The following is a 26333-nucleotide window of genomic DNA, read 5'->3' as shown; positions in this document are numbered from 1 at the left end:
GGCAGCTTGGCCCTGGTGCCCTCCTGAGGTCGCCTAGCAACAGCCTGCTTGACCTACGTGCTGGCAAAGGCCAAGGCAGCGCCCCTCTCCGGTCGTCCGTCCTCCCGGTGAGAAACAATTGAGGAAGCACTGAAGCCAGTATTAACCGTTCCAGTGCTGACAGCTCTGTGGCAGTACCAAAGTTTTATTTTGTTCATCGCTTACTTATCCTCGCTACTTCTCTCGCCTAGGTAGGACCTTTCATTGCGTCAAGGGAAAGAAAAGGGTAAGAATACTCTAAAATGAGTGCCCCACGCCTTCACTACAGCCTCCACGCACAGTGTGCGAAGCACTTTACATGGTTTGCCACCCCTTGCACAGCAGACAGGTCAGCCTGAGGTTGCACGACTTAGGATGTGGTAGAGACTGGACTCCCAGGCTGTAACACTACCCAGTACTGCCGCTATCACGTTCCACCGGAGACCTCTCCCCGAAGAAACATTTCCACTCCTGCGATGTACTGCCAAGTTCCAAAATTGCCCTGGTAGCTTCTTTTCTAAATATATTGACCTGACTTGCTCTTGAGTTCAACTTTAATCCAAGAGTAGCTACTAATTTTTGGAGTTCATATGTCATCCCCTTAATGACATGTTCTAGAATCTTGCCAGGACTATGAACGAATTGGCAGCCTGTTTTCCCCTCATTTTTGAAAACACTAACCTAAGCTTCCGTCTTCTGGCATATCTTATGAGATACTATGTTTTATAAGAAGGAATATATATATATATATATATATATATATATATATATATATATATATATTGGTCTTTATTTCATTCCTGGCTCAAAGTTCCTAAAACCCTTGGAATTTCCTAAGTGGTAAGAGCACTAGGAGCATCTTTTGTTCTAATATTTGGCCCACTGACCGTGGTCCTGACATAGGGCTTGTGAAACTTGAAATTTCCTAGGTGATGGGAAAGTCCTTTGTTCAAAAGAAGCCGCTCTGCACTCTCAACAATAGCCAAATTATGGAAAGAGCCTAAATGTCCATCAACTGATGAATGGATAAAGAAATTGTGGTTTATATACACAATGGAATACTACGTGGCAATGAGAAAAAATGAAATATGGCCTTTTGTAGCAACATGGATGGAACTGGAGAGTGTGATGCTAAGTGAAATAAGCCATACAGAGAAAGACAGATACCATATGGTTTCACTCTTATGTGGATCCTGAGAAACATAACAGAAACCCATGGGGGAGGGGAAGGAAAAAAAAAAAAAAAAAAAAAAAAAAAAGAGGTTAGAGTGGGAGAGAGCCAAAGCATTTAGAGACTGTTAAAAACTGAGAACAAACTGAGGGTTGACGGGGGGTGGGAGGGAGGGCAGGGTGGGTGATGGGTATTGAGGAGGGCACCTTTTGGGATGAGCACTGGGTGTTGTATGGAAACCAATTTGACAGTAAATTTCATATATTAAAAAAATAAATAAATAAAAAAAAAAAAAAAAAAAAAAAAAAAAAAAGAAGCCGCTCTGGGTGGGCTCCTAGACAGCTCCTAGATGAGGGTTAGTTACTAGAGGGACAAGACATGATTCTGTGGAGATGGAAAAAGGGCTGAAAATGGGGTTACTGATTGATCATGCGTAAGTGATGAAACTTCCATAGAACTCCCGATAGTCAGGTTCCAAGAGCTTCCAGGTTGGTAAACACATCCATGTACTGGGAGACTGATGCACCCCAACTCCACTAGACAGAACTCCTGTAGTTGGCACCCTCCCACACCCCACCCCGTATATCTCTTCATCTGGATGTTCATCTGCATCCTTCATTATATTGGTGAATGTAAATAAGTGTTTTCCTGAGTTCTGTAAGCTGCTCTAGCAAGTAATTGAATCCAAGGGGAAGAGATCCTGGGAACCTCCGATTTGTAGCTAAGACAGAAGTTGTGGGAAACTTGGGGACCTGCTACTTGTGATTAGTATCTACAGTGTGGTCAGTCTCATGGGACTGATCCCTTAACCTGTGGGATCTGATGTCGCCAGCTGGTATCACAGAAGATTGCTTGGTGGGGGCGGGGAGGGGCAAACCCACTCATTCGGTGTCAGAAGTATCAGGAGTGAAGGGTTCTTTATGAGAAGGAAAGAAGACACATGAAAGAAAAGTCTGACTTGTTTGACTCTAAGCTGAATCCAAGAGGAGCTTTAGCTAATTTTTGGAGTTCATACGCCATCCGTTTAGTGACATATTCTAGAATATTGCCAGGACTGTGGATAGATTTGCAGCCCCGGGTTTTTCCCCCTTTTTGAAAACTGGAACCTAGGCTCCAGTCTTCTGGCTTAGCTTCTATTCCTGTGATTTCTGCAGATTCCCAGCTGTAATTAATTTGCATATTTTCAGTACTGGGAATGTAATAATTGCTGGGTCAGGAGTCTTGAAATGATTTATTGGGAAAGCATCATACTATTAGAAACATTCTCTTTTTTTAACAATGTTTTAAATTTTCTTTATTTTGAGAGGTAGAGAGCAAGCAGGGGTGGGGCAGAGAGAGAGAGGGAGAGAGAGAATCCCAAGCAGGCTCCATGCTGTCAGTAGACAGTCTGATGTGGGGCTGGATCCCATGAACTGTGATATCATGACCTGAGTGGAGACCAAGAGCCAGACTCTTAACCAACTGAGTAACCTAGAAATGTTTTGAAAACAAAATTTATATTGCTACTACATGCAAACGTAATAGGTCCACAAATAAGTTCTTTCCCCAATTTCAAACCTACTCCATCCAGCTGTCTTTCTCATCTGAATTAATGGCAACTGCACTTCATTTACTCAGGCCCAAAGCTCAAGAGCCATCCTCATACCTCTGTCACATCCTCTACCCAATCAGATTTTGTTGGCTGTACATTCAAACTATACCTAGTGTCCAACACCTCATCATCCCCACAGCAACCTCCATCCCTCACCTGATCAACCAGGTCTCTCTGCCATACTCCCTGACCCCCAGTAATCTAATCTTCATACAACAGCCAAAGGGATCCTGGCATTTCTCCACTCAAAACCATACAGTGTCTCCCCAGTTCACTTGGAATAAAAAGCCTGAATCCTTGGCCTACAGAGCCAAACACCAACTAACTGCTGATTATCTCTGACCTGCTCTCCCTTTGCTTACTTAATCTGACTCAGGCCCACTGCCTTCATTGCTTTTCCTTGAACCCATTTCAGGTTCTTTGCACTGGCTGTCCCCTTTGCTTATAAAGCTCTTCTAGATATTTCAGATATTTGCTTAATTCACTTCCTTACCTTTTTCAAACTTTTTCTCCAATGTCACCTCAGTGAGGCCTTCTCTGACCAACCCATTTAACCCTCCTCCTCACTCACAGCAGTGCCAGTTTCTCTTACTCTGCTCAAGTTTTTCCATAGCACTCACTTATCAACTAACATATTTATTATGTTTACTACTTCTTGCCTGTCCACACCTGCTAGAATATAAGTTCCATGAGGGGAGCCATATTTGGCTGTTTGATTCCTTGCTGTATCCCAAGTGCCTATCTCTTAGTAGGTACTCAACAAACATTTGTGGAATAAGTGAACAAATAAATGAACTTGAACAACTATTTTCATGATAGAGTTTTCCCATCCCAGCCTTTCTCACCTGTAGATACATGACATAGTTATGGGCATAGTATACATTATTTTGCATTATTAATTTTTTCCATACCATAGATACTGTCCACATTTCTAGATATTTGTAATTAGAACCATTTTTGCTTTTTAAAGATACTCAGATTTTTGCATGCTTGTTATAACAGTCAAACAGTATAGAGTAGTGTCAAGAAAAAGTTAATTATCTCCCTTCCTCCACTAATCACACCCTGCTAAGAGGACTACTTTTAAATTTAGTGGATATCCTTCCAAATATTTTTCTTAATGTTTTATTTATTTTTGAGAGAGAGAGAGTGAGTAAGAGTGGGGGAAGGGCAGAAAGAGAGGGAGACACAGAATCCAGAGAAGGCTCCAGGCTCCAAGCTGGCAGCACAGAGCCCTACGCGGGTCTCAAACTCATGTACCGCATGTACCTGCGCTGAGGTCAGATGCTTAACCGACTGAGCCACCCAGGCACCCCCAAATATTTTCTATACACACATATAAACATGTAATAGGTACAGATTTTACAGTTCAAAGATAGGTTATGCCTGAATTATAACTGTATTTTCTATAACTCAAGTCACTTTTAATTCTAGGCCTTATTACCTCTGATGGCAAAAAACCTAAGTCTAATTAATTCAAGGTAAATGCTGACACTTTATGATTTGTTTATTTATTAATGTTCAGTTACAGTTTAATCCCAGTGAATTCAGAATTTATTAATGCCTTTTCTATCCTTTTACCCTCACATAATTACCTGTTTTTTAAAAATTATTTTAAAAGAGGGGTGCCTGGGTGACTCAGTTGGTTAAGCATCTGACTTCAGCTCAGGTCATGATGTAGCTGTCCGTGGGTTTGAGCCCAGCATCAGGTTCTGTGCTGACAGCTCAAAAATAAATAAACATTAAAATTGTTATAAAGAAATGGACATGCATTACGGAAAAGCAGTAAACCATAAATAAGCAAAATGGAAAAAAAATCCAGAAGTAATCAAGCCTATATATATATTTATATGTATATATATTTGTTCCATATATATATACATAGTTAGAATCATAATTAGCTTTAATTGCTTAATATTTAATATTTAATTGCTTAACATTTTTCCATGTCAAAAAATATACTTCTATGGCATTTTTAATGACTGCTTGGTATTCTATTATACAAATGTACCATAATTACAATCCCTGTTTTTTGTACATTTGGGTTGTTTCCAAATTTTCACTTTTGTAAAATTACTTGTAGCTAAATCTCTGTGGACATCCCTAATTATTTTCTTAGTATAAAATACTGAAACTGTTGTCAAAAGGTGCCCTCATTATTGAAGGTTTTTGATGCTACAGAAGGGTGGCACGGCTTTGACACCAGTGGGCAGGAGGGTCCTTTTCTCTACACCTGCCAACACTGTCTTTTCATTCTTTGTCATCTTTACCAACCTGATAGAAGAGTGGTTTTGTATTGCTTTTAAGTTATGTTCTCATTACTAGTAAAGTGGAACCTGCTTGTATACATCACTTTTGTGAATTGTCTACTTGTATCTTTTGCTCATGGGGACTCATCTTTGTGTCACTCCTTTGCTAGAACTCTTATATAATATAAAATAAAATATTGTTACTTGTGCTGCAAATATTTTCCCAGTTTGTTACTTGCCTTTTAAATCTATCTTTGTGCTCATTTGATATTGTAGAAGTCAACAGCAGTTAGGCCAGAGGTCTGGTCTTGCTGCCTATGCTCTGCGTTCAGAATAAATTAATACTTAGGAGTAAACTAGAGACTTTTGTATCTGTTTTTGTCAATGTGGTATAAGGAGTGAATAATGGGACAGGACCACAATCTCCACACAGAAGGCCACAGAATCCCCAGGTGAAGGAGGAGGCATTGGGGGATAATTTGTGTGTTCTGGAGAGCAGTGATACCCAATGCCTTCCTAGATTTTTGGAAATCTCAATTTTAAATGATCTGTCATCCCTATTTGTTATCCCTATTGATACACACGTAATTATCATACCATGATTCTTCTGTGTCTGGTAGAGATAATCCTTACCATGGGCATGTTCTATCTTTGTCTTCTCTCTCACTTTCTCTTTGGCCTGGTTGGTATTCTTTCTTAAAACATCCTCTTTAATGTCTGATTCATTAGTCACCATGCCATTCTCTAAACTCTACTCCCTTCATTAATTCCAGGAGGTGAAAGTGGACTTTTCTGGAACACTGAAGATGGATATTCCCCACCCCTTTTTTTGTGTTCCTTGTGGCCTAAAAAAAGACCGGGGGGGGGGGGGGGGCGGGGGTCAGGAGGGCCAGAGTCGCACTGCAAATACAGGACTGAAGAGGATGTGACAAGCTCAGACATCACCATAGCTAAGTGTAAAGCTGGACTTTTTACAGACACTAAGGAATCCTAGTAAAACCTAGAATATTAAGCAGAGACTTGAGATGAAGGTTGGATGGCAAGTGGCAGACTCTGGGGATTTCAGTTCAGTCATGGGATGAATGCTATTTAAGTACACTTAAAACCATAGCACTTTCTTCATTTCACAAAGAAGGATGCACTCATCATCTTGTATCTGATTTTTCCATATTAAATTGTATTATTATTTTAATTATTTTAATTTTGAGCATTTCTCCCCAACTGGATTATGATCTTAAGGACAGAGACCTGTTTACCTTAAAACACTCATATATTTCTGTGTTTGTTTAATTCAGTTAACATTTACCTGCCAGCTCAGATCCTGGCTTCTCTGATTTCTGCGGTGGAAGATTTGGTTTCCTTTTCCAAGGTGCAGATAATGAAATCTATCCTTTACCCCTGGCAAAGTATTCATGAGGATCAAATGAAACCAAGGCTGTGGGAACTCATTGCTCATTTACATTGCTGCAAAGAGCAATGTAAATATCTATGGGGTTTAAAAGTTTACAGATAGCAATCAGAAAGTGCTAGGATGCTGGATCACATTGAGTTTTCATGGGAGATCACTTAATGCCCTCTCTATCTGAGAACAGAGAAAGCCCTGAGCACCTACCTTATCCCCCTCCTCCCTTACAAAGCTACTCCTGTTTCTCACCTGGACTGCCCCTTTCTCAGGGCTCTCAAAATGTGATTATGCCATAGTGAAAGCTGGTCTGCTTTTGAGTACCTTTCTTTAACAATTACAAGTTCTGACTACTTGGTTTGTTTAAAAAAAAATTTTTTTTACATTTACTTATTTTTGAGAGACAGAGCACAAGTGGGGGAGGAGCACAAGTCGGGGAGAGAAGGAGACACAGAATCCAAAGCAGGCTCCAGGCTCTGAGCTGTCAGAACAGAGCCTTATGCGGGGCTCAAACTCACAAACCATGAGATCATGACCTGAGCCAAAGTCTGACACTTAACAGACTAAGCCACCCAGGCGTCCCACTTGGTTTGTTTTTAAATCTGTGAATTTGCATTTAAACCATGAGCATTTGCTCAGGTCAATATTTCCTTAGACCAGCTCCATTAGTGAGAATTGTTTGGCTACCTCGTGAGTATAAAAAACCTTGGATCCTGATGCCAGGAGGGTGAGGTTTTCCTGTACTGAGCTGCACAGGTTATAGGGGTAGCTGGGAAGGAAGAAGAGATGTAGAAGGGAGGAGTCAAGGGAACACAGTCCAAAATAGAAGTGCCTTTTGCCTTCAGGATAGATCAGTCATGGGGAAAGAGGAGACTTACTCTCAAGAAAGAACAGAGAAATTTACAGGAAAAAACTGAAGACATTTCAGAAGTACTGAAGTAAAGAGTGTTTACAGGGATGTAAAATTAATCAGGAGTAGTTGCTTTTTAAGGTCATTTAAAGGGGGTAAGTGGGTCACCAGCAAGGTCTTAAAGGGAAGGAGGAGTAGTTCCTGGTTTGGGGTCATAAATGCCTTACTTCAAGCAGAACCAAGCTCAAACAGGAACATTCCTACTCCTTATAATCTAAACTGGTTTTGGTGTCAGGGTGCCTGGATTCTAAAGGCCCTGACTGCAGTGACCAGCTTTCACATACCCCAACCAAATCCTTTAAAGCTTCTCCTCATATAGGAGCAGTTGAAAGTACTTGGAAGAAAACAATTACAACTATTAACCTCAAACTATGCTATAATTATAACCTTATAATTCCTTTATCTTTTTTGAAATGGGTTTTATTATTTTTTTATTTCTATTTTTATTTATTTTTTGAGAGACAGCGTGCAAATGGGGGAGAGGGGCAGAGGGAGAGAGAGAACCTTAAGCAGGCTCAGTGCTCAGAGTCTGATGTGGGGCTGGATCCCACAACCTGACCTGAGTCAAAATCAAGAGTCAGACGCTTAACCAACTGAGCCATCCAGGCACCCCTGAAATGGGTTTTAAATTAGAATAACCATTTCTGATTATTGGAAACATTTTAAATAACTTTTAGTAATAATATTTATTAGTCATAAAAAGGAAAGGACATACATAAATCTTTCAAAAGACCATCTCTGATCTTTTGCTAGATATGTTTGCTTTCTTATATGTCCCCTGGCCCCGCAATAGGCTACTTCAGAATAATGGAAGAATGTAAGTTAAAGGCAACCCAACATCCCAACAAATGCTCAGTAGGAATTGTCTGGAAACTGTTTAGGGAGGTGGGGGGAAGAAGCCACAGGCTTCTGGGAGTTAATCCTTTTCTGTGCCTGCCACCTCCCAGTTTTCTCACTGCTGCATGGCAGTTACCTCTGTGTTGTGTCACACACTGATTCATTCCTAATAGCTATTAAAGGACTGACTTTTTTAGGTGATTGACCCTCCTAAATAATCAGATCCATTTGAGGTCATGTCTGTGGAAATAATAGCAAGCTTGCATGCTTGCATTCTAACATGCCTTCTTGAGTGGGCAAAAAACAATTGGAATTTCAGCAGAGAATTGGGTGTGATATCTGAAATGGATCAGATATACTCATCTACAATTTAGAGTGAGAAGAATATTCCAAGAAAAAAAATTAATTTACTTTTTTCTGGGCTTTGACAATACCTGGAATATCACAGGCATTTCATTCCAGGGAACAGACCCGGGATCTTAGGTCTGAGGTACATGGAGACTCCAGATTCATCTCCTCTCCCTCAGCCTGGGCTGTACTTCTTCCTTCTCTTCCTCCCCCAAAGTCTTCAGAAGTCTGTTATCATCAGCTCAAATGCCACATCCTCTTTGAAACCTCAGTAGTTGTCAGTACTGATTCTTCTTTACCTTGTATTGGAATTCATTATGGTATAACTGTCTTACTCCTTTCCATATTCTTCAGTTACACCCAACCCCCAGCAGTATCTGGAGAGACTCCAGGGGAGTGTGAGTGGCTATAGGCTAGTCGTGAGCAGCCAGAGAGGAAACCCAAGTTTTAGTGAAGCACTATATGAAAATGCCGCCTGGGAAGGTGTGGTATCAAACTTAAGAAAGGTTAGAAGAGAGATACAAAATGTAGAAGATTTAACCTGATAAACATGACATAGTAAATGAGGCAGGACTTCTGAGCTAAAATCTGAGTGAAATTTACAGATTTCAGTAAACCAAACCCCTAAAAAGATACACAGCCAAGAAAATGTTAGAAACTAGGTTACAAATTGTACAAGTTTCAACCTAGAGGGCTAAGTTTGTTGAGTAATGGAGAATAGTATGGGCATTCTAAGAACAGTGCGGTGTTTCCCTATTAAAAATGTAAGGAAGTGCAACCTGAAAAGTAAGTACTGGAAAGCATGAGTTTAGGCCTGCGGAGAGACACTATGGCACAGCTGTGTCATGTACACTCAAGAGCCTGTTGCCTTGGGTTCATATGCCAGCTCTACCACAGAGCTCTGTGCTGTGGGCAAATTCTTAACCTCAATGCCTAAATTTCCATACCTGCCAAGTGGGAAATGAATAATGGCCACCTCATGGTATTCTTGTAAAGACTGGAGCAGCTGTCAGCAATAGTGCCTGGCACTTAGTGAATACAATATCTTGTTATTTTATTATATAAAATTTAAATAATCTAGTTGGTAATTTATTTGGAACAAGTAAGGAAACTTTAGGGATAATCTGATCATAGTTTCTGTGATTCCACAAATGATGAAACACAGTGTCATTATGTGACCTTTACAAGTCACTTCAAATGCATTTTATTATCTACTAGTCTCTTAGGGTCATCCCTAAATGGCTTTTTTATGTATTCAGATCTTGACTTCCAGTATGGTTCTTGAATGCAGGAACTTGTGTCTTAACCTTATGTGTTAAGGCACACATAGCAGAACTTAATAAATATCTGTGAGGTTTTATTTTTTTAATATGGGATTTCAAATTTATCCCAGGGTCAACCATTTAGACATTAACAATGATTAGTTTTGTTGTACTGCGTTTTTTAAACCCACTTGAAAAGACCCAGACGGCCCTGGCAGAAAGGTCTGGATAAGAAAGTGTTAACAAAGGGAAGGAAGACCCCAGAAGAAATTGTGGCATGGGCAGCATGTCTTGAAGCATCTTGGCAATCAGAGGGAGGAAGATGTGTTTATTAAAAAGGTGTAATGAAAGCAAAAGGAAGGGACAACAAGGATCATGGCCCATACTTTTCAACTCTCTCTGTCCACCTGCAGCCGACTCCACTTCATGTACTGATTCCACAAATGTGGAGCCCTGACCTCAGGCTGGTTACAGCCCAATGAAGAAACACAGCAAGCCTTATAACACAACACAAGCCATGGAGAGAGGCCCTGTAAGGCCCCCAAGCTCAAAACTCAGAGCCCAAGCTTTGACCAAGAGGTGAAATTTATTCTTGCCATTAACCAAATGTTATGGGAACAGCCAGAACAACTTGAATAGCAGGAGGTGAAGATCCTAGCACTTCCCTAAACCATCCATTTGTGAGCAATTTCAAATAATGACCAATTTTTCTGGGGAGAGGAGTAAATGAGAAGAAAAACCAAGTCCAAAGGTCTTAATTCTGAGGGGATGAAGAGGCTTGGCCTGTGTGGACAGATAGTGTTCTTTCATGGAAAGGCAAGACTTTTCTTTGAGATATACAGGATTGGAAGCAGGGAAGAGGCTAAAGATGTAGGCTGGGGAGGAGTGGAGTGGGAAGCAATTCTCTGTCCTCCCTATAGGCCCTCCTTTGTGGAAAAGATCACTTGTAGAGATTGGAGTGGCTACAGGAAATAGAGACTGGGATTCTGTTGAAAAACTGGATAGGGATGGCGACTGTCCCTTTGTCTCTGAGCTAGAGGTGGCAGTGGAACAGCCTGTATCCCTGAGACTTGGATGCCAAGGTTCCAGGGTGACCTGAAGGTCAAGTGGACACAGCAGGAGCAGCATTTGTGCCACATTGTCTCCCCAGTGCCATGTCTAAGCAGGTGCCCACCAGATGAGAGAACCCTGCAGGGGGCTATAGGGTGAGTATCCAACAGTTAAAACTGAGGAGAGCAGAAGGAGACTGAGCCAAAATGTGCCTCCTCCCAAGAGCAGGGCCCACATGCAGTCCAGCCTAGATCTATTCTTAAGATTTAGGACATTCAAGGTAAAGGGAAACAAGGTGTGCAGCCAGCTGGATTGTCAGATACAATATAAAACACCCAGTTGCATTTGAACTTCAGATGAACAAGGACTTACTGTTATTGCATGGAACATACACTAAGAATATTCATTGTTTATCTGAAATTCAAATGTAACTGGGCATCTTGGTTTGTTTGTTTGCTTTGCTTGGCTAAATCTGGCAATCCTAGTGACATGTCAACATGCTAAGTGAACCTGAACAGTTTTGAAGATGGAATTAAAGCAGTAGGGGCAACTTCTATAAATAGCACTGAGTCCTCCAAGCTCCAGGGTTTGGTTACTGATTCTGAGGTGATAGTACCCTATCCAAGCACTGAGGCCCTCTTCCTTCTGGGAGCTATGGGACAAAAAGAGAAAATAAATATTCTACACAGGCTAATTTGATTGATCAGCCAAAGCAACAGGCAATAATAGCATAGGGATTTCACACAGCCAGTCTTACAGATTGTGAGTGCAGGCATGCCAGCATTTGGGGAAAGATAGGGTATAGAGTAGAGTAGGTTAAGGGGAGAGGATCAGAGTGTTTTGCCTATATTATGTCTCATGAAACTTTGCATCCGTAAGTGAATGTGTGTATACATGGCTAACAATATTTCTTACTATAGTCGGGGTCCAAAATGTTTGAAAACCACTGCTAACTAAGATGTTGTTACTTTCAGGATCGTATTATGAAAACTGTGTTGGATCCAACTGTGTTGGATCAACAGCCAGGATGAGTTTGCTTCACACTCACAGGTGAAGGTGAGCTTTGTCCTGTTCTGGAAAAGTCACCTTCTGGAACTACCTTACCTTTTCATGGAATCTGCAGTCTCTTGCATATATGGATCACTAGTGCTTCATTTAAAGTGGAGTTCTTTCATTTTGCTGCAGTCACTTGCTAAAAACACACACTGGAATCCAGTATTGTACCCAATCTTGGGCAATAAACATAATAATGTAAATATATTATATAAATGCAATAAATAATATGGGACTAAAGGCACTGTCCAAATGCCCTTTAAAATTTATTTTATTTCCTCCTCTAAAAGGAAGGTTTTTGAACTTTAAAATCCTTGGATATGATGGGTCACCTGGGTGGCTCAGTTGCCCCAGCATAGGACTTCCACTCAAGTCATAATTTCATGGTTTGTGGGATCGAGCCTCACATAAAGCTTTTTGCACTGACAATGCAGAGCCTGCTTCAGATTCTCTGTCTCCCTCTCTCTGCCTCTCCCCTGCTCACACTCCCTCTCTCAAAAATAAATAAACATTAAAAAAAAATCCTTGGAGATTACCTGGTGTAATTCCTCAGAGCTATCCCAAATGGTTTTGAAAGAGTCATTATTTCTCTCATGCAGTGAACATATTATGCTTTTACTTAGGAAGAGGAAGAAAAAATGTTTACACTCTCACTTTGAACTTAAAAAATTCCTGTAACAATTAGCTCTTGATTCAGAAATTATAAATAAAACTGTTTTATCATCCAATGTTACTGAAACATTGTGTCCTGTGAGTTTTAGTCTGTATTGTTCCAGGAATTTAATTTTTATTTTGCACTCTTTTGTAAAAAAAAAAAAAAGCTTATAAATCCAAAGCCTAAATATTTATTGTCCTACACCAATTGCTCTGATCTCCAATGTCCCTCCAAATTTTTCATTTATCAATAGATGAGATGGATTTGCTGTGCTTTTTTAGTGGACAATACCAAATACACCTGGATCTGAAACTGATCCTGACTGTAATTTTGAAAGGCATATAAAGGCTTGAAGCTTCAATGTCTTTAGCTGTAAGATGGACATAATAAAAGTACCTAACTTGTAGAGCTGTTATGGGATTTATATGAGAGAATGAATGTAAAGTCTGGTGTGGCAGAGAATACTATATAATTCACCATTTCTGTTTCCTCTTCATGAACGTGAGACATATTTTCAACCTTCCTTGTATTGGTTTGGGGCTATGTGACTGGGCTCTGGCATGGGCTGTTTCCAGCCCTGGCTACCCAGCCTGGCTACCATAGAGGACCTATGTCCCAAGTCATGTATTAAACACAGGATAGTGCCCTAAACCACATAGGACTTTATGTAAGCAAGAAACCAACCTTTATTTATAAAGATTTAGGGTTTCTTTGTTACTGCAACATTGCCTGGCCTACCCTAAAACACTTGATATATATATATATATATGACAGTAAATGAATTTCAGCATTTAAGGTATCTGTGAACCAGTATGGAACAATTCCTTGGATATATGTTATTAAGAAAAAAATCTAGACAAAGAACAAGAATATATAGTATTCTTCATTTTGTGTAAGAAAGAAGGGGCAATTAAAATATATATTTGACTCTTGAATAACACAGTTTGAACTGCATGGGTCCACTTATACATGGATTTGTTTTCTATAAATACAGTACAGTATAGTAAATCTATTTTCTCTTCCTTATGATTTTCTTAATAACCTTTTCTCTAGCTTACTTTTTTATAGGAATATAGTATATAATACTTATTATAGTAAGGTATTAATAGTTAAGTTTTGGAGGAGTCAAAAGTTGTATATGGATTTTCAACTACACGGGGGGGTCAGTGCCCCTAACCCTCGTGTTGTTCAAGGATCAACTATATCTATGTATTTGCTGATTTTGGCAAAAAGAAATACCAGAAAGGAGAAACCAGAAATTAATGAAAATGAAACAGAGTGGAGAGGATAATGCATGGGAGTGAGGCTTCTGTGACTAAATGTGTTGATGCAGTGTTGATTTTTGAAGCATGTATTTTATATACTCTGAAACAAAAGTACATCAAAAGGGAAATGCCTTAAGCCTGGACCTTAAAAGAAACTAATGACCTAATTCTATATAAAATTAGTTACTGAACCAACAATGAACGAAAAAGTTATTTTAGGTAATTTGAACACACCACTCTGACTATAAATACATTAATATTATTGGGAACCAAGAATTTTCAATATGAAAGAGAAAAGATAAAATATAAAAAGCATTTTAAGAAAAATGCTATTTAATAATGCCAATAACAATATGAACACACACACACACACACACACACACACACACACACACTCCTAGTTGTGTTCCTGAAGAGCCCAGAGGCAATGGGTAGCAGTGGGCACAGCTAGGCCCCATATCTTGCAACTTCTGATGTAATAATTGGTTCAGGCAAGAATAATCAATGAGTACTAAAACCATCACATAAAAAGTAGTTAGGGGCGCCTGGGTGGCTCAGTTGTTAAGCATCTGACTTCAGCTCAGGTCATGAGCTCACAGTTCATGACTTTGAGTCCCACATCAGGTGAGCACGAGCTCTTCTGGGTAAAACATGAGCCCAGGTGAGCCCTGCTTCTCTCTCTCTCTCTCTCTCTCTCTCTCTCTGTCTCTCTCTGTCCCTCTCTCCCCCTCTCTCTGCCTCTCATGGGATTCTCCCCCCAGCCCCGCCTCTTGCTCACTTGCACTGTCTCTCTCTCTCTCTCTCTCTCTCTCTCTCTCTCTCTCTCAAAAAAAAAAAAAATCAATTACAAAAAATAACTTAAAAAAAAAAGTGGTTGGGCAATAGGATATTCCTATAAGGGCAAAGTACCACTCCACATATCATTACTAATTTCAAAGAAAAAGATGTTCCTTTGGTATTGGATACAATGTATGCCCATCCCCACAGATGCATTTGGCCCTGCCTGCCTTTCAGGACCCACTTGCCCTCCTGGGTAAAGAGGTCCCAATGATGGTTGTAAAGCTTCAGCCTCCATCTTGTCAGCTCACCTCCTACAATGATGGACATCTTTGCCTTTGGCAAGATTGTCATTACACCTGCCAGGTGCATAGAAGCTCCTATATCCAAGTCCAACACAGTGGAACCCACAGAAGCCCTGGCTTTCCCAGTGGCTGCCTGGAGGCATTGGCAACACAATCCAGAAGTACTATTAGTACACTGTGGGCTTTGTGCCAGAGAAGGACTCCACTCAGATGCAGTGGTGCCACAGAGCACCTCCAAAGATGTCCCACACGACCAAGTGAGGCTGCTTATGAAATCATGGCCAGCTTGGCAACAAACTACATTGTATTCATTTTCCCTCCCTTTCTGCCCCCGCCTTTTTTTTTTTTTTTTTTTTTTTGCATTCATATGATTGTACCTCTCATAAAGCATTAGCCTGTGAACTTTGCCTCTGTCTCTGTTTCCAGGCAGATACTTTTCCATGGAGGTTAGGCAGTCACTTTCTCAGCCAAGTAAGTCATCATTCTTAGCATCACCAGTAGTGGGAAAACCCAATGTACGACCATCCTCATGAGATGCCTCTGAAGTATTCCCAAAAAAAAAAAAAAAAAATTTAACCTAAACCTGATCAAGCCTTCAGACCTAACTTCCATTTTAAGGACAATACAGTCTTAAAAGTAAAAGTTAAAGAACCCCATCTGGAAGCAATCAGACAAATGAAGAATGTGTGACTTTATTTTTTTTAATGTTTGTTTATTTTGAGACGTGAAGGAGTTGGGAGGGGTGGTGGGGGGCAAGCGGGAGAGGTCCGTGCTGTCAGGACAGAGCCCTACAGGGGGTTTGATCTCAAGAACCACAAGATCACGACCTGAGCCAAGATCAAGAATCAGACACTTAACTGACTGAGCCATCCAGGTGCCCCAGGAATGTGTGACTTTATATAAGTTACCTGGCCTGGACTCTTGAAAAGTCAACATCATAAGTCAAAACCAAACAGAAGTTAAGGTGGGGGGAGTTTCCAGATTAACCTCCAGATGGAATCCACAAATCTTGATTAGATCATGGGGGAATTGCATAGAAATCTTTAGGAGACAATTGGGAAAATTTAAATATGGCTTTGATATTAGTTATGATTATAGAATGATTATTAATTTTCTTAGGTGTGATAGTGGCATTGTGGTTATATAAGAGATTACCCTTGTTTTTAGGAGATTCATGCTGAAGTATTTAGAGATCATGATGTCATATTAATAACTTATTTTCAAAACTGGTGTGTTTTGGTATATGGGGAGAGGGGAGAGAAGGAGAAAAAGCAAATATGGTAAGACATTAACAACAGCTGAATCTAGATGAAAGGCATTTGTGGTTCTAGCCTTTCAATATTTTTAAGTGTTTTTAAATTTTCATAATAAAAAGTAGTAAGATAAGTACAAAAACCAAAAACAACAAACAAACAAAAACAACCTAAGTAAAATTTAGGATATATTTGTATTTGAAGAATTTTTTTTTAAGTTTATTTATTCTGAGAGAGAACACAAACCAGGGAAAGGCAGAGAGAGAAGGAGAGAGAGAATCCCAAGTAGGCTCTACGCTGTCAGCACGGAGCCTAACAGAGGGCTGGATCTCATGACCTGAGCCAAAATCAAGAGTCAAAATGCTTAACCAACTGAGCTACCCAGGCACCTCATTTGAAGAAATGTTTTATTTTCCTCAGTTCAAGTAAGCAGCCACTACTTTATCAGGGACTAATTCATCTACCTCAAAATGGATATTTACACCTAAATTGCTGTGCTTTTGAAAGCTTTTTAACTCTTGAATATTTCCAGCAGTTTCCTGGGTAGAAGAAATTTGATGCCAATTCTGCACACCCAAATTCCTGGCAGATTAATCAGCAAGTAGTACAGAGAGCTGCTTTCTTTAAAAAGCTTCATTTATCACTCAAACTGTGAATGCTGAGATGCCAAGGCACTGTGAAGAAATGATCCTTTAGAGGTAAAGTTTGATTGATCTGGTATATGTATCAGTACTCTTTCCATGCATTCCAAATCTTGTATATAATGCAGATTAGAATGGCAGCTTTTTCTACAGTTATATTGGCAACAAACACTGATTAGCTATTAAGTATGGCAAAACATTTATTTCAGGCTTCTATTATTAGCACCACCCCTTGACTCACAGAGAAAATTCTTCCCAAAGTTTTGGTTAATGTGACAGTTTTATTTGTTAAGACACAGTTTTCCTTTATCATCATTCTCCCACACAGAACCGACCCTCCATTTCCAAGATGCCTCCAGACCAAGGAGTTCCCAGTCTGTTCTCACCATTCCAGTTGGCCCCAGGTCAGCCTGTCTCTAGGGCTTCCGTCCACAATACAGTCCCAGGAAAATGCTTCCCATTACATTATGTTCATGCTAACTAAACTGGCTAGGCAATGCCCTGGACTTCTAAAGGAGTTCCCCACAGGATTGAGTTGTCTTTGCCCTGTCCAGGGAGGAACCCCTCTCATATGCACAGAATTCTCGCAGTACACTAACGTGTGTTCTTCCCTTTAACAGTAGAACTCCTCAGTTAAGGCTGAACTCATGACCACTGCATTAAGATTCTGCTGCATTTATGCTGCATAACAAGCACCCCCAAAATCTCAGTGGCCTCCCCCCAAAAAAGCCATTTATTTTTCTTGCAGTTCAGCAGAGACAGCTCTGCATCAGTCCATGGACAGATTTAGGGTTGGCTTCACTTGTCTCATCCTCTGAACCAATAGCTTCCTGGGGCAGGCTCTTCTCATGCAGGGCGACAGCCATGCTAGTGGGGTAAAGAGAAACACAAGAGGCCACTTATGGCCTTGGCTCAGAACTGACACACTGTTACTTCTGCCCACATTCCCCTGGGCATCATTAGGGTATGGAAGTACTCTATACCATGAGGAACCTTGCCAAGCGCTGGGAGGGGAAGATCAATGGCAAGCAGATAGTACAATCAACCTCAGCCTCCCTTATAACTTGGTGTGTCCTTGCAACTAAATTCTGGCCAAAGGGATGTGAGGGAAAGCAATGTGTGCAACTTCCAGGCCTTGTACTTGTAAGGACTGGACACACCCTAACTTTCCCCTGCCCATCAGCTGAGGACATGGTGGGGCTGCAGCAATCACCTGGCCCAGAGGTAGACAGCACAGCTGTCCCTCCAATCCTAGCTCTGGACTGTTATATGTATGTCATTTACATTGGTGGATTTTTGCATTGCTGTTATGGCTTCTGAGCACCCTGGCTAGTACAGCATCCATTCATTCTCTCAGTGAGTATCTACTGAGTGTCTTCTTTGTGACAGGCATTGCTCTAGGCCTGAGAGGAAGTATTAGCAGTCTGCATCTTGACTGTGGTGGTGTTCACACAAATCTTCACCTGTGATAAAATTGCATAGAACTAAATAACACACACACGAGTACAAGTAAAACTGAGGAAATCTGTACAAGATCTTTGGCTTGCACCAATATTGACATACTAGTTGTGATATTATATTACAGTTTTGCAAAGAAACTAGGTAAAGGATCTCTGTATTCTTTTATTTTTATGTTTATTTATTTTGAGAGAGAGAGAGAGAGAGAGGGAGGGGGGAGGGGGGGGCAGAGAGAGAGAGGGAGAGAGAATCCCAAGAAGGCTCCACACTGCCAATGCAGAGCCCAATATGGGGCTTGAACCCAGGAACCATGAGATCATGACCTGAGCCAAAGTCAAGAACCAGTCTTAACCAGCTGAGTCACCCCAGAATCTCATGGATCTCTGTATTCTTAACAACTGCTTGTGAATCTAATGATCTCAAAATAAGAAGTTAGAAAAAAAAAAAAAAAGACTAGGACTTTGGTCTCTTTGTGCTTACAGTCTAGAATGGTATCAAAAGAAAATCCAGAGAGACTTACTTGGTATGAATATTTTATTGAGCCAGAAACAAACTATTTGCAAACAGGGAGACTTCAAACCAAAAGTGGGTATAGCTCAATTTATAGAGCATGAAGAAACACATTTGTTTTCTACTGTGATTGGTTACTAGAAACTGATATTCTTTTTAGGGTAGAAGCACAGCATAAACGTACTCATATGTAGTTGACTAGGAAGCTATAGGTTATGCTGACATGAAGAAGGCTTAAGTTTTGTTTAAGGTCAGAGTCAGCATTTTGGAAAAATCAGGACAGTTTTATGTTTTGATTACGTGACTAAGAGTGTTGGGCTAGAGGTATATTCAAACTGTGGGCTCCACTTTGGTCTTTCTTTAACCATGGGAATCAAAAGATTCAAAAATCAAAAAGTCACTGATGACAATCTCTGCATGGCAGCAGCCGCACTTCAACCATCCAGATGACAACAGTGTCCTGAAGTCTGCAGAGCACAATTAAATAAAAGGAACTCAGGGCAGAGCTGCCAGGCAGGAGTGCTCACTTTGGACTGTGAAGTGAGAGAGATATAAAGTTCTTTGTTCTTTAAGTAGGGTGTCCATGTAAGTTATCATCAAACTGAGACACCTGTGAGAATAATCACGCTGGCACAGCTTGTGTAAACAGATCGTTTGGTTAGTCTATTTAAAAAAATTTTAATGTTTATTTATTTTTGACAGAAAGACAGAGCATGAGTGGGGGAGGGGCAGAGAGAGAGGCAGACACAGAATCCGAAAGGGTTCCAGGCTTGGAGCTGTCAGCTCTGACCTGAGCCAAAGTCGGACACTTAACCAAGTCACCCAGGTGCCCATGGTATATTTTAAAAACATTGTATCATTGACTCTCTTAGTTATAGCAGCCTCTCTTTTTCTAACTAATACAGAGACTAATGGATGCTGCCTTTGTCAGCACCAAATAGCGTAAGAGGAGGGAACCAATAAACCCCAAATCTCAGTGAGTTAATTGTGCTTAAAAGGCTTTTTCTTGGGGCACCTAGGTGGCTCAGTCAGTTACGTATCTGACTTTGGCTCATGTCATAATATCACAGTTCGAGGGTTTGAGCCCTGTGTCAGACTCTGTGCTGACAGCTCAGCCTGCTTCTGTGTCCCTCTCCCTTTGCCCCTCCCCTCCTCATGCTCTCTCTCTCTCTCTCAAAAGTAAATAAAAATTTTTTTAAAAGGGTATTTCTTGCTCATACAAAATTTAATATGGTGCTGGTGACCCTCCTCTATCTTCCAGTCAACTCATTTTGAATATGGACTTCCCAGATTGCTGGAACAGTAGACAAGAGAGTTGGAGGATTACAGAAATTTTTGTGGGCCAAGCCAGGAAGTAGTTTACATCACACCACCCACATTTCATTGACTGGAGCTCAGTCACATCATCACCCCTAACTGTAAAGGAGACTGGGAAAAGTAGTCCTCCTATAAGTCCAGGAAGAGAAATTCTGCCACAGATGCATCATTACAAGCTGGGAGAGGGCACTAGTGTGGCCTCAGCATCTTTAGATTGACTCCCTTACCCCTTGGTATACGTGGCTATGCCATTCCCAGAGAAACCAATGAAGCTGCAAGAAAGCAGTTCAGAATAGCCTATAACAGTGAATTGACTTCACTTTCTCTGGTTATTTTGGTTTGTAATATACCACCATTCATCTCTGGGAACACTGTTTTCTTCCCTCTATTTTATAATCCTCTCTCCCTCTGTATTAGATGTTTTTTTTTTAATTAAAAAATGTTTATTTATTTTTGACAGAAAGAGAGCATGCATGTGAGCAGAGGAAGAGCAGAGAGAGGAGACAGAGAATCCAAAGTGCGCTCCATGCGGAAAGCAGAAAACCCCATGTGGGGCTCAAACTGTCAGAACTGTGAGATCATGACCTGAGCGAAAGTTAGACACTTAACCGACTGAGTCAGCCAGTCACCCCATTAGATGGGGTTCTTAAGAGACACAGACAGATATAGATAGATATATAGATAAATATAGACATAGATGATATAGATATAGATAGAAAGATATATATGAGGGGCGCCTGGGTGGCGCAGTCGGTTAAGCGTCCGACTTCAGCCAGGTCACGATCTCACGGTCCATGAGTTCGAGCCCCGCGTCAGGCTCTGGGCTGATGGCTCAGAGCCTGGAGCCTGTTTCTGATTCTGTGTCTCCCTCTCTCTCTGCCCCTCCCCCGTTCATGCTATGTCTCTCTCTGTCCCAAAAATAAATAAAAAACGTTGAAAAAAAAAAAAATTTAAAAAAAAAAAAAAAAAAAAAAAAAAGAAAGATATATATGATATATATATGATATATATATATGAGAGAGAATGATTTATTTTAAGAAAGTGACTTATGCAATTATAGAGGCTGGCATGTCCAAGATCTGCAGGGTGGGCCTGTAGGCTAGAGACCCAGGGAACAGTACTGTTGCTACAGTTCAAGTCTGAATGTCCAATGCTGGCAGAATTCCTCTTGGCTCAGGGGAGGTCAATCTGCCTGGTCTATGCATGCCTTCAATTGATTGGATGAGGCCCACCCACATTATGGAGGGCAATCTGCTTTAGTCCATCAATTTAAATGTTAACCTTTCCTCTGAAAACACCCTCAAAGAAACATCCAGAATGATTTTTGACCACATATCTAGGCACCATGGTCAGCTAAATTAATGCATAAAACTAATCACATGCTCCAAGGCCAGTTTTTAATACTTTATATTTCTTGTCAAAAGTGGAAGGCAGGGTGATATGGGGGTAAGGGTCAAAGCTGGGTTCAAATACCTAATTTTACTCTGAATTCCAGTTTCATTTATAAAATGTGAATAAGAATGTTTACCTTGAATAAATCTGTAAAGATTAGATATCATGTATGTGAGACACCTAGACCTATTGCTAATTCATAAATGAAGGCAATTAAGATTTCAGTTTGAACAAAAAGTCTACTAAACACTTTACATTTCTTCTTACAGTTGCTTTTTTATTTGTAGGTGACCCTTGACCTTTTTCATTTTCCCTGTGAGGTTTAGCAGTATCTCAACAGGAAGCTCCTTGCCACAGTGTAACACAGTGTATAGTTCTCATGTGGTTTCACCATCTCCTGGTACTCAAGTTGCCAACAGTCAGCTGTGTCCTACTTTTCCATGACCCATCACTGACAACCCATGTAATGTCACATGTTTGAACAACTTATTTAGGCATGTCAGAGAAAATCCAAGGGGAAAGAGGATTCAGGAAGAATTGTAAAAATAAATAAAAGGTAGGAGTTGGCAGGAAATGATTTAAGGAGAAAAGGAAATAGAAATCAGATTTGCTTCTAATTTCCTTTGTGTTCTTACACCATTTTAGAATTTAACATCTACATTTATGACTGATTGGATGAACCAACTCTTCTAATCCTCTCATTCAACAAACCTACAGATTTCTTTGTTGGGGTGGAGTTGAGGAAGTTTTCAAAGTGGGCCAAAGCCACATGGGAACATGTGTCAAAAGTGAAATGGTCTTCCATAAGTTGAGCTTCAAGTAGGTAATGCAGAAGTTATCAAACAGCTCCTTTGAGCTCCTTGGTCTCCTGGTTAAGCAACTGGCTGAGCCACTTTCAAAAAAGACCCAAACACACTGGCTTTACAAGACTGGCCTCTGTTTCTCTTTCAGATGATAGCACAGTGGTGGGTAGGTGGGTGGTCCAGGGCAATAGTTGCTCTGCTCCACAAGGTCATACTGGGTAATGAATGAGGCTGAGATGGTGGCTTTACATCACCATTGCATGATATCTACCTGTGGGTTCATGATGTCACTCCAGCTGTCCCCGTTCCCAGCCAGGTGGAAGAGGCAAAGTAAGCAGAGGACTAAGAGCTTCCTTTTTAGGGAATCACCTGACAGCTGCCCTTTTACTTCTGCTCACATCCCATTGGCCAGAAACTTGAAGAGAAGCTGGACATATGCCCTGACAAAACTCTGCTGGGTGGGGTCTGATTACTAAATGGAACAAGGAGACACTGGGTGCCTTGGAGTACTTAGTAGTCTTTGCTGTACCTGGTTCTTTGGAGGTGATTCAACTCTCTCAGAAGAATCTGTTAGACCCAGTGGGCAAACCCCCAATTCCCCACTCTACTAGAAAACCTCTACTTCCATCTATTTGGGAGTACTATCTAAATTTCTATCTGAAAAATGGATTTCTACCCACAAAAACGTTTGAAGACCAGTTTACAGATTAGTGTGCCACGGTAGAAAGAGAAGCTCACATCAGTGAAATAACTTTAGCCAGAGGACCTTGTTACACCTTGGAGCTGTTCTTCCACTCCCCGGCCGCCACCATTCTGACAAGCAGACCCTGAGGCAAGGGAGGTGGGGAACTATAAAGAGCCAGGCTGCACCTCCTCACACAGGAGGCCCATTTGCTTTCCCACCTGATCCCTCTTCCACACTCAGCACTAAACAGTTCTCAATCTCAGGAGAAAATAAGAATCCCAAGATTGAAAATCCCATCTTGCTTTGAGTGCAGTCACTGGGGGACATGTGGTGGGGGTGGTGCTCAGAATCAGGGAAATGGAGATATACACAAGCAGGATTAGGCCATCTGGATTTGCTAACTGGTGTTTATGGAAGCAAGGCTCCTACCCTCCTACAGAGACTGGGAGACAGGGACCTTATCTGCAAGTGTTGGCTGGAAGAAACTAAATTCTTCTGGCAGCTTTAAGCTTTCCCATGCAAGAACTGCAGGGGGCTAGAGTGGACATCCCAAGCACATGGCCTTGAACTATTAGAAACTATGCTAGTGTTTGTTCCAGTCTCTTAATGCAGGGCTTGGACGGAGTGGTTAGTGCCAAAGCTCTTCTGCAGCGCTGACAGCCCACGCCTCGTCCATAGAGGGGATCTTTGTGGGATCGGGTCCAGAACAGCATGGCCCTTAGAATAGGGAGAGTGAATCAGATTCAGGGCTTCCCTGCTCACAGCGCCACACATCCCTGCCTTCTCCAAAGCACCCCCGCTGGGGTGGAAATCTTTCTGGGCATAAGCTGGGATAAGAGGAGCCTTGGTTGCCATTACCCATCTTCTTGGTTGTCCTTACGGCTTTTGTATTTTGGTTGTCCTCACGTTTTTACAAATTAGAATGGGCCTGTAGTCACAACCTGGGTCCCCGAGCTTCCTAGAGCGGCTGAGCAGGGAGCAGGCTCCAGGTCACACTTCTGACAGCGCCAATAGCTTTGGCTGCGCTGCGGGTTTGAGCTGGGACCGCTGGGCGTGGCCCCGAGGGCGGGGCCTGGCACCCCAAGGAGCTTTACGGAAGCGACCACTCAGGCTGTCTTTGGAGCTCTAGCCCCCTCCCTAGTACACCTCACTCCTCAACTCTTCTCCATACCCCACCTCCAATCCTTACCTTGTCCCCAGAGCACTTTCCTTCTCTTTCACACACGACCTTGACCCACCCCACTCACCACTTGTATTTGCTGGTGCCTTTTAAGTTCAGCTTCTTTCTAGCAGTGTGTCTGCTTGTAACTTTCTTCTTCCTCCTTTGCTGGGTAATGCCTACTCAGCCTCAGCCCTCAGCTCTCAGCCCTCAGTTACAACACTGCCTTTTCATTTTTGTCTTTCCCTGAGCCCCCAGACCAGGTCAGTCCCTGCTCCCTCCCACCTCTGGACTTCTCCCAAAGTGAGGCCTCAGTTGTTTATCTACTCTCATGAAGTCTCACAGTGAAAAGAAGCAAAGGAAGAGAGAAGTAGTTTGTTTGATGGCACAGCAGAGTGAAGGCAAGGCTGACTCAACACTGGGGGTCAAGGCCAGCATGTTTGAAAGCAGAAGCTAAGATGCCATTGGAGAGGAGAAAGGTGGTGAGGGCAGTACAATTGAAGAAGGAGACCTGGTTTAGAAAAAGCAACAAGAAAGAAAGGAAAGTATGCCCACAGAGACAAAAGAAGCAGGCATCACAGGTATTAGTAGTGTACCTGCCCTGTACCTGTTGTTCAATAAATGCTTGAATGGGAGAGATAAAAACTGTGGTTGTCTATTTCAGATGATCTCAGTCTTCTTAGGAAAGTATAGTTAAGTCTTATGCAATATGGACATTGAGTGTCAAGGGACTATGAAGAAATATTCTCATTTGTTGGTGTATTAGTTAGGCTTGACTAATAAACCAGATCAAGTACTATAACAAGTAGACCCAAAATGCAATGGCTCTATGATGTAGTTTCTATAATTTAATAGTTTAAATTTAATTGAATTTAACAGTCCAGAATGGGTTTTCAGGTCAGTGATTATCCAGGCTCCACACATCCTCTAAAGTCCTGAGAATGAAGAAAGAACAGGAGGAGCATGCATAGGAGGTTCTTGCAAGCCTGGTGTGGAAGGAACACACAATACTGCTCGCATTCCTTTGGAAAGACCTTAGTCATGTGGCCTCACCCATCTGCCAAAAAGAACAGAAAATGTAGTCTAGCTGTGTGTCCATAGAAGGGAAAACAGAGTTTGGTAGACAGCTACTGGTCTTCACTATGGTAGGCAGAGTACTGGACTCTGAAGATGACCTAATCCTCAGAACCTGTGAATATATTGCCTTACATGGCAAAAGGGACTTTGCAGATGTCTGAAATGAGGATGTTACATGTTGTTATACCTTGAGTTTAAAATGGTTTGTGTCCTGACAAGAAAAAAGTGTTCCAGATATGGTCAGATTTTACCCCATTAGGGCCCCTGGGCACTAAGGTGAGCATCACTGTGATGTGCTTCTTCTCTGCCCAGATGCCATCTTGCTTCTTTTTTTCTTTTTGATGCTGTCTTGCTTCTGACAAAATTTTGAAGCTAGATAACTAAATGAGGAACTTATTCTAACCCTATAATGGGTGTGTGTTTATGGCACCTTTCCACAAGTCTGCAGCCCACCTGAAATACTGCAGTTTGGAACTGGCTAAAATAAAGAGTGTCAGGAAGGTGGGAGAGGTGAGCTGCGATCCCCAGGCGGAGGCCCTACAGCAAGTGGCATGGGCCCATTGAGTCATCAAGGCTGTGTTCTATGCAGAAGTTTTAGTATGGTGTTTGTCCACCATCCCTTGCTCCTGACTGATTAGGCACTGAGGCACAGTTAGTCATAGAGAGTCTTAGAGAGTGCATAGGCCATGACAAATCAGTTAACCTCAGAGACAGCTAAGGAGCTGGTGGATGAGGAAGGCCCTCACTGGTCAACATATCCAGACAAGAGAAACACAAGCTAACATCTAAAGTTCTAGATGTGGGGGATAGTGAGAGAAGAACTGGGAAGTGATGTAACTCTTCCCATAAAAGTGGCTAAAAAACTTTTTTTTTTTTTTTTATGGGGAGGAGGTGATAAGATCATAGGAAGAAGAAAATGTTAGTTGTAGTATTGCTATTATAGTATTTCTATTGTAACATGATTTTATCTTTATTTTTAGAGGAAAAAACCCTCCTGAAAAAGAAGCTGGGACCTAGGAGCTCCAAGGATTGTGCTCATTGCAGTGCTCATTGTTTTGTTTAAATTGTATCTTCAGAGGACAAGGTCTAAGAAATAACTTTTTTTGGCATAAGTGACTTCAGAATGAAAAATTTTAAATATGTAA

At 41.3% G+C, this 26333-nt stretch overlaps 1 long non-coding RNA gene across 2 annotated transcripts; it reads left to right on the top strand.

Moving 5' to 3' along the window:
- Positions 1 to 7: 7 nt before the first annotated feature.
- Positions 8 to 26333, top strand: LOC132681734 (uncharacterized). Of its 2 annotated transcripts, none has more exons than XR_009611221.2 (3): positions 8 to 230; positions 16679 to 16844; positions 26169 to 26333. It is a non-coding gene; the product is annotated as an uncharacterized LOC132681734 (long non-coding RNA). The 2 variants fall into 2 exon arrangements; XR_009611220.2 differs by having other exon boundaries at positions 8 to 265.

Source organism: Panthera onca, chromosome A1 (genome assembly GCF_046562875.1).
Source record: "Panthera onca isolate mPanOnc1 chromosome A1, mPanOnc1 haplotype 2, whole genome shotgun sequence".
Classification (NCBI taxonomy): Eukaryota; Metazoa; Chordata; class Mammalia; order Carnivora; family Felidae; genus Panthera; species Panthera onca.
This window is presented reverse-complemented; position numbering and strand designations above follow the sequence as displayed.